Genomic DNA, 13,575 nt, shown 5'->3' with positions numbered 1-13,575 from the left:
TATATACATAGCCTAATTACACTTAAAAAATACTGCTAAAAAAGTATTTGTTTTCCCAATTCTTCCTTTGATGGCCATCGGTACCACTAAGGACTTCAATTCACAAGAAGTAATTTCTTTTTGCAGAAAACTTGACAGAACACTGAAATAAGGTGTTCTTTAAATAATGCCTATTACTTCATGTGGTCATAGAATTCTCTTTGCAGGAAACTTTACGCAACACAGATTCACTTCGGTGCTAAATGATATGATAACATAACGTACGACTAACACTGAGTGGGGTGTTTTGTTTTTTCTATTTTTTTTCGAATACATTAACTTGACTTATTTTAAAATTTAAAATTTAATATTAAAAATTAAACATCTAAGTGCAACTTATTTCTTCACTGTCTAAAGCTTTGTCGTTTGCATAGTTTGCAAATGAATTTATAATTTTGTTCACTCATTTCCTCAAAGGTTGCAGGCAATAATCAAAATAAGCCACCTGCAGCAATTATCACACATAATCCACTTCTGTTGATGTCTATTCTCTACTTTTCCACAGTGCAGGCATAAATCTGTAACATTATCTGATGCTGGGAGAAGTTTGTTCACGATTGTACTACGAAACTGTGTGGGGTTGAAATCCATGCGAAATTTATTACATTTTAAGAAAACTGACACGTAAAAAATCACTAATACTCTGCAACTCACAGTATCTCTTTGAATGGGCACATTCGTTTCACAACTTTGTACACACCACCCATTAGTTTCTATTTTGCCTGAGCACTGTGTTTCTGTATTCGAGGAAACTTAAGAAATTATTGAGAATAGATTCACTTCCGTTTCCACACAGTGGATCCAAATGCCATACTTCTCGTGTGTTTAGGTTTGCCACCAGCAACACCCAGTGAACATTACGGACACAATAAGGCATAATCAAGATTTCTTTTTTATGAAGGCTTTGCAACTTCGACTTGTATAAATGATCCCATGTTTCTGTACTTTTCATACATACATTCACCTCAAATATCAGTATAGATTCCAATAAATTGTAAAGAGAAATGTTTTTTTCTTTGCAGTCTTTGATAAATAATGCAATACCTGCATCCACAGCAGTTTGCATTAGCGGACGTTCTTCAAAGAAAGAGTAATAATCATTACCTCGCACCCTGAAAGTTGAAGAGCAAATGTCCTGGAGTAATGCAACAACAACTTCCGTATCATTTACACAGAAATAATCAGTGTCATTGAACAGCCCATTGTTCATTGCTTTCGGATGGGGATATTATTTTTTTGAGGTGAGATAGAGTGTCAGCTTCACTGTGTTATCAGATAGTGAAAAATCCCATATTTTCTTTACAAGTTCTTCACGGAATTTTGCAGCATTGAAATATTCATTCAGTGGTGCATTCTTGATTACTTTTTGCATGAAGTGAACAACATACACACGACAGTAATGGCCATCTGTCTGTACAAGGTTATTGTTGTCTCCGTGCACTTCCCAGTTATCCATTGAAATCTTATCAGATGTAAATTTATTTCTTTGCTCCATCCAACTTTCAAATTCTTCAAATGCAAGCTGTGCAGGTGTTTTGTTATTTTTTACGATGATATTTTCTTTTCCGTGGATGAATTAAGGTGAAAATTTTATTTTCAAAATCAGCTGTAACAAGTGTCCAGTGTTTGTTGTCCACATTCCGGGGAATTATGCATTTAGTTGCAGTGCTAACAGTACTATGTTTATTTCAGCACCCGAGTATAACACTCCATCCAATAGAAATGATCTCATCCAATCAGCTGGTATGTAAGTCACATCCACTGTTTTGAATTCATGCAGGAGTATTGCAGCACATGCATCTATGGCACTACTAACCAGCCACTCTTTTCCAAACAAACTCTTGAAATATTCCTCCATGAATGTATTACCGCCATACAAGAGAATGGATTTTCCCATTTGTGGAGTGTATCGCAATGATTTTGGGTCTGCAAAAGAGCTTTCCGTATGTCCGGTTGTTTCAAGCATTACACCACTCTTGATAGACTGATCAAATGTTCTCTGCTTCTTAGATTTTTTCTTCCACACTTCTTGAACATTTACATTATCCAGATCATCTACATCTAAAAATTCTGCTTCAAAGCCTGTTGGAAGCCTTTTTCTTTTGACACTGACTGTGCGTAGTCTTCTCTTTGGCAAAGCTTTCGGGATCTCTGTACGTAACAACTTACATATGGCTTCGATACGCTCCTTCACAGCTCTTATGAAGTGGCCGGCCTTTAAATGTGTTGAGCCATCTAGTATGTTGCTCTTCAGTTGAAAAAACCAGTTTTCAACATTTGAATTACTGTACCTTTCTGAACAGTTTGGAAGGATCATTGACCACATTGGAGCCAGGGGCATGTACCTGTACACAAGATCTTCAACCAGACCAGGCAAATAGAAATCATTCTTTTGCCCACCATTGTTAACTTTACATTTCTCTTGAATAGTACTGTAAAGAGTAAAAAACTCTTTAAAAAACGGACTCTGCTGATACAGTTTGCCCTTGCTACTCATATCGTCGTCACACCTGTCATCTTTTTCAACATTTCTTGTAAGCAAATCTTCAATGTGTTCTTCTGCTGCAACACTTTCAGGTGCACTTTGAAGGCAATGTAAAGAATAATTAATATTATCTGTGATATGACTGCTGGCAAAGATGGTGACGAAGAGAGTAAAAATGTATTTCTGTTTTTCAAGACTGTTACAACAAAGAAGCATACAAATTGCTTTTAAAGCAAAAACTCTACAATTTTTTTAAGCATTGTGCTTCTTGAGCCTTCTTGCTATGATGTGTACAAAGTGACTGCAACAAATATGCAATGTCACAATTGAACACAAGACATCTTCGTTGTTTGTTTTGCATGCTTGAAATGTAACTTTTAGATATCCAAGAAGTGACAGTTCATTCTACGCTAACATAACAGATTTCATTAGGGCAAAACTCAAGTCAGTTACAATTTTACGAACAACAGGCCATGTGGAAATTTTTTTCATTACATATTGCTTGAATGTTAGCAAAAAATTACATATAGCTGCAGCTGTATGTTTGGCAGAAAGAAACATACAGCTGCAGCTGTATGTTTGGCAGAAAGAAACTCCACGAGTGGTACAATTGTTCCATTGATATTAATTACACCTGCATAGTAATATATAGTACTGTTCGAGTCATCTGGATTCCTAACGACAGAACCAGTTGCATCCAGATAAATGACAACTACTTCACTTCAATATTGTTTCACGATATTTATCTGTTCATCTGAAAACATCAGCACGCCCAATGGCAGACAAATATGTTGAATCTATTTTTGACTGCTATCATTTTCCTGCAGAAATACTTGTAACAAATCTTGTAAGTTATTTCTATCCAAATCATGACTTGCAAGGCCTTCACACCTTATCTTCTTAATGACATCTAAACTTTTTATATGTTGCAAATTTCCTGATGCAGATATTTCTTCATTAATGTCTGATCTTGTTTTATACCAGAATGATGTGGGGCGCTCTTCTTTGAGCTTTCCTCTCCACACTTTTCTTTGCCAACCATGTACTTGCCATGTTCTTTTATCTTCATGAACTCCTTATGTTTTGCGTGATCTCACTGTCAGCACATATTTTCCAGAAGTGTCACTGCATATATCAATTCTGTACTTATTTGCACATCCGGGGTCTTCACAAAGAGCATAATCAACTGCGTTACCTTTAATTCTGTTTTGGAACCCACAAAATTTGTAAACATACGAAATGTTCAGTTTCAATAATGAATCTTTCAGACAGCAGTGCATTTTGTCTTGTGGTTCAAGATCAGGTAGCAAAATTGAAGTCACTCTCAGTCTGCCAATCAAAACAGGAAATGATTTCAACACACTACGACGACACTGAAAACCTAACATCTCGTCCACTTCGTTGTCCAGTAATTCACAACTGATGATGTCTCTTCCACACACTTCTTCAGTACACACTGCAGTTAATGTTTTCATGTTACACAACACAGAAGCATTGTTGTGATTGTTTTTTTCATTGTTACTTTTTCCTTGAGTGGTAAGGCATTCTTCATGCAATGAAGAATCATTTTCATTGGTTATTAGGGGGGTAGGGTTAATTGATGTACATGACATGAGAGTCACAAATTTATCTTCACATGTATCAGACATGACACTGGAAATGTACTCTAAATCAATCACCTTTTCACATTCAAGCACATTGATTTCTTCAGCAGGTTCTACTTTTAAGGGATTTGTGTCATGCAATGCAACAGCACTGACTGGTTTGTTATTTTGTTTGTTTCTAGTTTCCTGAGTGTCAAGGCAATCTCTTTTCAGTGAAATTTCATTCTCATGTCCCACTTTTCCTTGATAAGGGAGGCAATTTGTTTCACATGAAATGCCTGTCTCAATATTATTGTTTGCCTTTGGGGTAAGATGGCAAGTCGTGCTTGAAATAGGATCCACAAGTTTACCTTTGCACGTATCAGAACTCTGAAACATGATATCGTTAATGTGCGGTGCCTGATTCATAGCATCATTTCCATCTGATGGGGTAGACACGCCGGCGTCCGATTCAGATACCCTGAGAAGTTTTGCAACTTGGTTCTTCAATCCATTCTGGTTTCTTCGACAAGAAATGTATAACTTCAAAATGTGTTTTTTTGGTTTGCATACATCCACAGATCAGTACACACAGATGCCCATAAAGACCCCTTAATGCACCGTGCAGTATCTACCTCAAAAATCAATTTCACAAATTTTTTGATGCTAGATGCGACATGGTTTACGTCACATATATCATTGTACACCTCTTCGTTGTAAAGAGTCATAAATTTTGTTCTGATGTTGTTAGTACCGTATTTACCCGATTGCAAGACGACTCAAATGCAAGACGAGGTCAACTTTTTAACCTTTATAAACCAGAAAATGGTATATAACAAGCTATAAATAAACATTTTTCATAACATAAAAAAGATAATTTTCTGTACTTACATTGTTTTATGTTTTGAAAGATCCACTTAATAAAATTATTTACATACATTACAAAGTCTTGAACATATTAACTTAGTCTGAGTCACTTTCATATTCATCTGTTTCACTACTGGCATCAGTTTCACTTCCTTCAAGATTTTCCCATAAGATATCATCTTGAGATCCATCAAGATTGTTGGATATGCAGCACTTATGGAAACCCTTTACTATGGAATCCGATGAAATGTTGTTCCATGCTGTCAGTATCCACTCTCCCAGCAAACAAAGTCAGGGTTTCTTCAGTTTACCAGCTGGTGTCAACGGCTTATCATCAGACATCATCCACTCTGTATACTGTCTGCACAAACAGTCTTTGAATGGTTTGTTTACTACAACGTCCAGCACCTGTAGCTGAGAGGTCATACCTCCAGGTATAACAACGAGGTCTGTGTGCCCATCTTCAAGTAGAGTCTTCACTTGTGGAGTAAGGTGGCCTCTAAAAGCATCTAGCACAACATACCATGTTGCCTCAAAAGAGCACCTGGCCTATGATTCCAAACAATCTTTACCCAGTCCATTACTAACTCAGTCGTCATCCATCCCTTTTCTTGGCATCTAACGATGAGTCCCTTTGGTAGCTTTTCTTTTGGCAGAGTTTTGCGGCGTAAAATGACATATGGAGGAAGTTTTCTTCCATCTGCCAACACTGCTAGCATTACAGTAATTCTATTCTTTTCATTTCCTGTTGTCTTCACCAACACTGATTTTGCACCTTTGTCTGCTACAGTTGTATTTGTGGGCATGTCAAAGAACACTGGTGTTTGGTCTGTGTTGCCAATGTGACCAAGAAGATAGGAATGCTGTTTCCTTAAGCCAATCACATACCTCTGGAATTCAATCAATTTTTCATTGAAGTCAGAGGGCAATCTCTGTGCCAATGATGTTCTACGTCGTAAAGCTAGTCCTGAATGGTGCATCATTCGCACGCACCAACCTGTACTAGCCTTGAAATGTGTCCTGGGTATTTTGAGACTGTTTGCTATTTCTCGGGCCTTCATTTTGATGATTTCAGTGGTTATTGCAACCCCCTTGTTGCGTTTCTCACGAACAAATTCGACTACAGTTTTCTCAGTGTCACCGAAACGACCTTTTGTGGGTCCACTGAAAGCTTTACGAGTAGAGTTGGCATTTCTCAACTTCTCTTTCAAACCCCGCCACCGTCGCACGTTTGCTTCGGATATGCCAAAACGTCTTGATGCAGCACTGTTGTTGTTTTCTTCTGCATATTTTACCACAATGAGCTTAAAATTTGCATCGTGATCTGTTCGAGAGCCTTTCTTTATAAAAGAGCTTGATGTTCCTCCCCTTTCAACACTATCCATTTTAGGTTCCCGCAATTTACCGCCTTTGTTTATTAACGAAAATAAACAATTTCGTTTACATAGAATAATATTGTTAAAACGTATACAACACTTTGGGTTACTAAAATTGTTACAGCGCTCGCAACATAGTGGTGAGATCATGTACTGCAAAATTCAGCATGAGAAATGACCTGGTTTACCAACTCCCAAGTCTAGGTTTCACGTCTTCTTTCGTGCATACTTTATCTATGGCGTGAGCGCAAATAAACAAAGCATGGCGACTAGTACCGTAGATGTTTTTATAATCTTTTTGCGTACAAATTAACTTGAAATTGTACTGTATTTTTCATTAAATGATTATAATGTTTATAGTTATTTATTGCCTGTACCCATAAAAGTAACCATAAAAGTAATTTCACATTGTATTAGCCTAAAAATGTGGGACAAACTACCATCAAAAATTAAGATTTTCAAATGCAAGACGAATGTGAAATTTTTTTCCCGTTGCCGGGAGAAAAAATAATCGTCTTGCATTCAGGTAAATACGGTATTTCGAGACCACCTTCTGTACAATAGGTACCTATGTTGCTTTCTATTTTTTCCGAAAAATTTCATGGCTGCTTCACAGAAAGGACCTTCTTTGCTACTGTCGACGTTATCTACATCGCTAACGCAGGAATATTTAGACCTTAAAAAATGTGCAAGATCAGCCGACCCGATATTACGCCTCGCTCCACGACCAACCCTTACTCTCCACTGTACACTCATTTTGACTCTGTCACTACAAAATAAATGTGATAAAAGATACTACATTCGTTGTTGCGATAGCCAAAATAACTGTGAAGAAACTAACCAACTAATTTCATTGTTCAAAATGCAGACAAACACCTTTTGCGATCGTTAAAACGACACACTAACAAGCAAGTAAATTAGCATTGCGACATAACAGGAAGTCGTTATGATACTCACGAGCTATCATTATTGAAGGAAGGAATTTTTTTTTTGTTTTCGTTTGGCATGAAAGACTTATAATGTGCACAAGTTATGTTGTTATTAAATATTATATTTTATAAATTTAATTAGATGTTATGAAGTTAAAACGGATTTTATTCTAATAAAATATTGGCAGTGTAGCATTGACTCTCTGACATATTACATATAATAATAAAAGCAGATAACACTGTTTCTTTGCTTGCTTGCGCTGTGTTTTATATCTGATTGTAGAAGCAGGTTGGCATTACTTCACTTAATTCAAATTTTTTGGAGAGTTGCTTTCAACGACAATTCCACATATTAGGTACTATCAAGTGTCCTAAATTTCAAAACTATTACACTCGCAAAAGAAAAAGTTATCTAAAATATGTTTGTTGACTGTGTTTCTTTTGTCTCAATCTGTTTATTTATTACCATTGGGACTGTTATTGATTTAATATGTCGGGAAGGAATGTGTGTGAGGTAGGTAATCAGAAATATGTTATGTAAAAAAGTTTTATATGAGTGGTCTCGCTTGAGAATTTTTCAACAATTTTTATGTTTTATAACAATACAATAAAATAAGCAAGGAAATTCTATTCTCATAACAATCTAAAAATATAAAATATCGCAATTGAGATAACTTAATAAGGTTCTCCGCATGTTATCGTCATATTATACCTAGTGAACATCTTTTTCATTGTTGTGTAACGACAAGACTGTGGTTTTTCTAAGAAAATAACAGTTTGCATTTTTAGTTTTCAATATTCATTTTTTTTAAACGGGTAGAAATGCACAAGGAAAGCCATGCCTAATAACTAGAAATAAGACCTCTCTTGACTACACAAAAAAGCAAGACACGTGATGGTATGCCAGCCGGCTAGTCCACGACTCAGACTCAAACACCAGGGATGCTTTGCGCAACAGAAAATAAAACAAGAAAAAACATGTCTGACGGTAAACAACAACGCTATTAATTATAGGCCAGTATAAGATATACAGTTGAAAATCTAAAAGATTTGTAAATCAATTGCATCTATTTCACTTGATTTTTTCTCGCACGCAGTACGTGTTAAGGCTTGCCCACAACTCCGAGCTGTAGACAGCTGGTGTCTTGATCGTAATGTGAATTAGCAACGCACATAAAATTGTCCAATTAAGGACACTGAAATTTAAAACGGACCTTAACAGTCCCCGACCCCGCCCTTTTAAGCCTTATTGTGATTGAACATGGAGACAATGACGATTCTACCTAGTGTAAACGTGTATGTACTAAAAAATATTTTTAAGTTAATGTATTATTGAATGGTGAAACCACTCCGTTTCTCTTAACACATTGTCTCAAACAAGAGTAGGTATGCAGGTGTGCGACGCGGAACGGTAACCCACAGCGCTTTATCTCAAATTACAGACACTCGGCTGTCATGCTGGCGACCTTGGGCGTATAATACAAGATTGCCAGTAGTACAATTCTCTTGAAGAGAATAGGTACACGTGAAGACCGAAATTATTGTAATGAGGATGCTTTCATAGCTGTTACCTTCAAGTGTATATATATATTTTTTTATTATCAATTTTAATTTTCATAGTTCTTTGAACGGGATTGTAACTTTGGTATAGCCATTAAAATTTGACTGTAATCTCTTTACATATTACAACATTGCTTTACTTAATATTTATCATAAATAAGTAATAACTAAGCATATAAATGAAAAATCCACATAAGTACAATACATTGTTAAAATGTATAGTTCCCAGGTATAAAGTTAACATGTATACACACACACACCCCAAATATTATTATGCATTTATTAATATAGTAAATATTGCAAAACTAAGATATGTCTACTACATGCAGCCAAAATTTCTCAAGACTTTTTTTATTTAACTACATCAACAGTTACTTAATATTTCCTAAAATATACCCAATAACTATGCCATTGGTGAATATTGTGAAAAATGTGTAAAGAACTTTTATAGTAGGTAAATGCTTCCTAACTTTTTCTGAGAATTGGGTCCCATAATCCTATTTGCTTGAGGATAGTGAACAATTGAAAGTGCTCTCACTTTGTTGCAGCCAATTGTGGAAGGCATGCAGCTTGTTTGTGCTTCCAACTTTATGAGGGTTGCCGAAACACTCGGGTACAAGAGGAGAGTGATGCCTTCTGCAAATGGTACAAAAAATGAATCATATAAGTCCTGCACAGGATACTTTATAGACTGCTAATTTTTATTAATTTTTTAACAATTGCAACTTTAATTTTTATTTTATTTTATTTATGTGCCAAAATATTATTTACAATAAGTATCCAATTGTTGTGAATGTGAAGTTTATCATTTAGATAATATGCTGTAAAATGATCTGCCGTACAATTTGTCCAATTTGGTCTTGTGCAGCCCTTACTTCTACTAGTACCAATTGCATTAAGTAATTTTATACTATTTATTTAATATTTATTAACGTGCATTTTTTTTTTTTTTTCAGGTTTCAAAAAAACAATTGGCTCATGTGTGAGTGGCCACTGTGCACAGGCCACCGTAATTCGCGTGAAGCGCCTGAGTACCAAGGTTGTTTGTTGCCAACCATTATAGTTCTGATGGGAGTGAATAACATTCTGGTGAGCATGTTTACATGTATATGAGGTAAGTGTTGGAAGTGAGTAAATGCATTTGAAAATGCATTGTAGATTTTTTGTTATTACATGACTTTAAGTGGCCGGGGGGGGGGGGGGGGGGACTTGGAAATTGCACATTTACAATTTCCACACTATGTCACACAGCTTTAAATAAAAAATTATCCAAGCCTGGCCACTACTGACCTTTGAAACCAGTTCATATTATATAAAAATATATTATTTTACAATTTCTATTGCAATGTATTGAAATAATGTCTGTTGAAAAGACTTGAAAGGGTGTGTTACCAGACAAGTTTAGAGAATTTACATTTTGATAATATTAATACTGTGTTGAAATAATTATTTTATCTAGTTTTTTTGTTTTTACATATAAAACAAAGTTAAGAACCAAAAAGGACAGAAATGAGTAAAAATTTTTATTCCACTAACCTAAGAGATTTATTTCATAACAAAACAAAAAAAAAATACCCCTTGCCATCACCCTCCCCAAAATTTGCACTATATGTTGCAGAGAGGTGTGTCCATGACCAAATTGAAATCTTGGGTGAGAAGGGCTGCTTTATTCCTGACTGCAGCGAGAGGAAAGTGGATGGTGCTGTGCACACTGCCACCTTTTCCTAGGTTATGGAAAAGACATGAGCTGAGGGCAGCAGTGCATCAGCTAAATGGTTTCGTTGAACATGATCTTGCTGCCTTCAAAAACAGAAGCAAAACAGGTAAGTCTACCACAGTTGCTTCTCTTCTTTAATTTTTTTTTTGCAAACTTTCTGTGAATGTGTAATATTTTGAATATTTACGAAAATAAATATTTTTTTTCTAAAAGATAAAGTTCCCTGCTTATGAGTTGTATTAAACCCAGCTGTTTACCATAAGAATTATTTATTTCTTAATATCTTTGCTCTCATGGTGCAAATATGCATTTGAATATTATATTATATTCCTGAACAGCTGGAGAGGGGGTGAGGGGGGCATCGCTAGTCTGGAGTTGGTATATCATCTATTTATTACTTCAGAAGCTGCATGAATCAGTACTTATTTAACTCTTTTGGGAGAAAGGGATTGTATGCGTCTCGTGGCCCTCTCTAGATCCGCCCCGGTTCTTGAATAATATTGATTTGACTTATTTTTAAGCAATTTAATCTATTTTTTATAATAATGACAAATACATGTATGTACCTATAATTTTACATGAGAATGAGCATGAGGAAATTTTAATTTTTGAGGTCGTTAGCTGTATTGCAAGGTGCGTTAACTGCCTTGATAAGATTGTCGAATTATCCACTTTATCCCCAAGAAGTAATTGAAGCTTGAGAACCTCGGACGAGGACTGCTCACAGCTGTTAGTAGATGATGTGCCGTTTCAGTGCCACTTTCAGGCACAAATGTACGAATTTAAATTTAATTTTTAATTTTTAAAGAAGAAAACCAAATAATAAATTTGTAATTTTTATTTTATTAAATTTTGTTTCCATTACTGTACACTCCGACGTAATCTTGTGCAACCCAGTGCACCTGCGCTTGTTCGCAGGCTTCAAACAGACCCGACGTAATCTTGTGCAACCCAGTGCACCTGCGCTTGTTCGCAGGCTTCAAACAGATACTGTTTGCTGACGATTTGCGATCGCAGCATCCCGGCCGCGGTTCGCGTCACACCTTCCCTATGTAACGGAACGACTTTCGCGTTAGCGAACGCTACCCCAACCCCACTGCTAGCAACTTTCATTTCTCGGAGGCAAGCATACGTAAGGGTTTTGCAAGCACGCCTCTGGACCAAGTTACAGTCAGCGGCGACGCCTCGAGACAGTCCACGTGACGCCTTTCCCAGGCGACTTAGCAAATTTAAACCCCCCTTCCCTCATCACCCACCGGTGGCTTCACGGGAACTCCAACCCGGAGCATCGACCCCCAGTGAACCCAGGCGGGGACATTGCCTCCCCGAGGACATTCCCACTTGTCAAACGGAGCCCTCAGCGAAGTCTAGCGGCGGGAAAAATCCCTAACCTTGCTCTGAGCGCTGGTCGCGAGCGCGCCCACTGCACTCTAGCGGACGTTTCTGTGACCCTCCAGACAGGTTCTCGTCTTGGCCACCAGAGTGCAATACTCATCCCTCCCATAAGAGACAGCTTGTCACAATGGACCTTGGCAGCAGTCGCAGTGCGATTGCGATTTTAGTTCGCCTACGACTCGCGTGAGAGCGCAGCGAACAGGTTGCAGTCTGCTTCGCCCCTTCGGGCATCTCCGGACACCTTCGGGCAATCACCACCACCCCCTTCTTTGGCTGGGGGCAGTTGCTTACTTTAATTAGGCGCCCCGACGCCATTTCAAAAAGATTCGGCAGGCAGCATGCGGTAAGGGCGGATCTCTCTTCGCAGCCCGAGACAACGCGCTTCTGAAAAGTCGTGAACGGCTTTCTCTAAAGCATGTAGTTGGTTATCGACAAGGCCATGTGCCTTAGCACTCAATTTTTAATTTTTTTGCTGCCCGAAATAGTTTATTTTTTTAAATAGTTTGTTGTCTTTACTTATTATTCTTCATGGCGACAGCAATCTTCCGCGTCGCGCATCACCTGGCCATCTCCAGGGACCGACCTGATCTACTCCACCCCGCAGCTTAGGTAAGTTATTTCGTCTCCCCACACACACTTTTCTTTTCCTGTTCTCGTGGGCTTAACTTCGCCCAACATCAGCCGCCTGTTAACCAACCTAATTTGATGGGAATACTGGTTGCAGGCGGGGATCAAGAACTAGGATGAGAGATTCCGCTCCAAATTCAACTCCCATGCAGTTCATGAGTTAGTTCACCGAAATTCATCGCCTCCTGCAATCGGAGAATTTCTCAAGAGTTCCAGCTTTCAACATATTTTTCCCTGAGTGGAAAAACCACAAAATAATTTATAATTCTGAACAACCAGTTTCAGGACACTTTTATTCATTTAACGAGTAAATGTAATTTTTTTTATAATTTGTCTAATGAAGAACCTGCGCGCTAAATATTCAATGGCCTGGAAAGTTAAGAAACCAAATGACCTTTGATTCAGTCAAATATAACCATTGTTACTTATTATAATATCTCGCCCCGGGGCCTCCCATTTGGTTTATTGTTTAACAAGATTTAATGTATTAAGTATAGCAAATAAGGTCAACAATTTTCTTGGTATTTTGTTTCGGCTGTAATGCCATGGGTTATCTTCAGTGGAATAAGGTTTGTAAAGTAGAAATAACAGCAACGAAATCATTAAGTAAATGCCAATGTAAACCAAACCAGATCTTATTATTTTCTTATCCTTGATCACGATCCACATAACCTTACCAAGTTTTAAGGAGGTTAATCATAAATTTTGTTGTGCGTGCGCTGTGCCCCTATGGGTAATGTGTTTAGTACTGTTTCTGCCTGGCGCTTCCACGGCCAATCTATATTTGTTCTTTAGACGAATTTTCATATTGATCACAGCGGCACGTTACAATGAATGTCCTGTTTTCTTGGGTGGTGTTTATAACATGTTCTCGTTAGAATAAACATTGTAAAGATTATACATAGTTATGGGGACATGGAAACCCATAAAAATCAGTTTTTGAATTATGTAACATTTGAGATCAGTTTGCAATTTTGTTAATATTTTTTGTCTACCA

At 37.3% G+C, this 13,575-nt stretch overlaps 1 protein-coding gene across 2 annotated transcripts in view; it reads left to right on the top strand.

Annotated features, from left to right (window-relative positions):
* The window catches only part of LOC134527858 (piggyBac transposable element-derived protein 3-like), a 72,646-nt gene that overhangs the window by 46,592 nt on the left and 12,479 nt on the right, over positions 1-13,575 (top strand). For both annotated transcript variants that reach the window (XR_010074302.1, XR_010074301.1), the window contains exons 2-3: positions 9,796-9,928; positions 10,458-10,662. The gene's annotated coding sequence lies outside the window, so the exon portion shown is untranslated. The remainder of the gene's footprint in view (positions 1-9,795; positions 9,929-10,457; positions 10,663-13,575) is intronic.

Source organism: Bacillus rossius, chromosome 1 (assembly GCF_032445375.1).
Source record: "Bacillus rossius redtenbacheri isolate Brsri chromosome 1, Brsri_v3, whole genome shotgun sequence".
In the NCBI taxonomy this organism is placed as follows: Eukaryota; Metazoa; Arthropoda; class Insecta; order Phasmatodea; family Bacillidae; genus Bacillus; species Bacillus rossius.
This window is presented reverse-complemented; position numbering and strand designations above follow the sequence as displayed.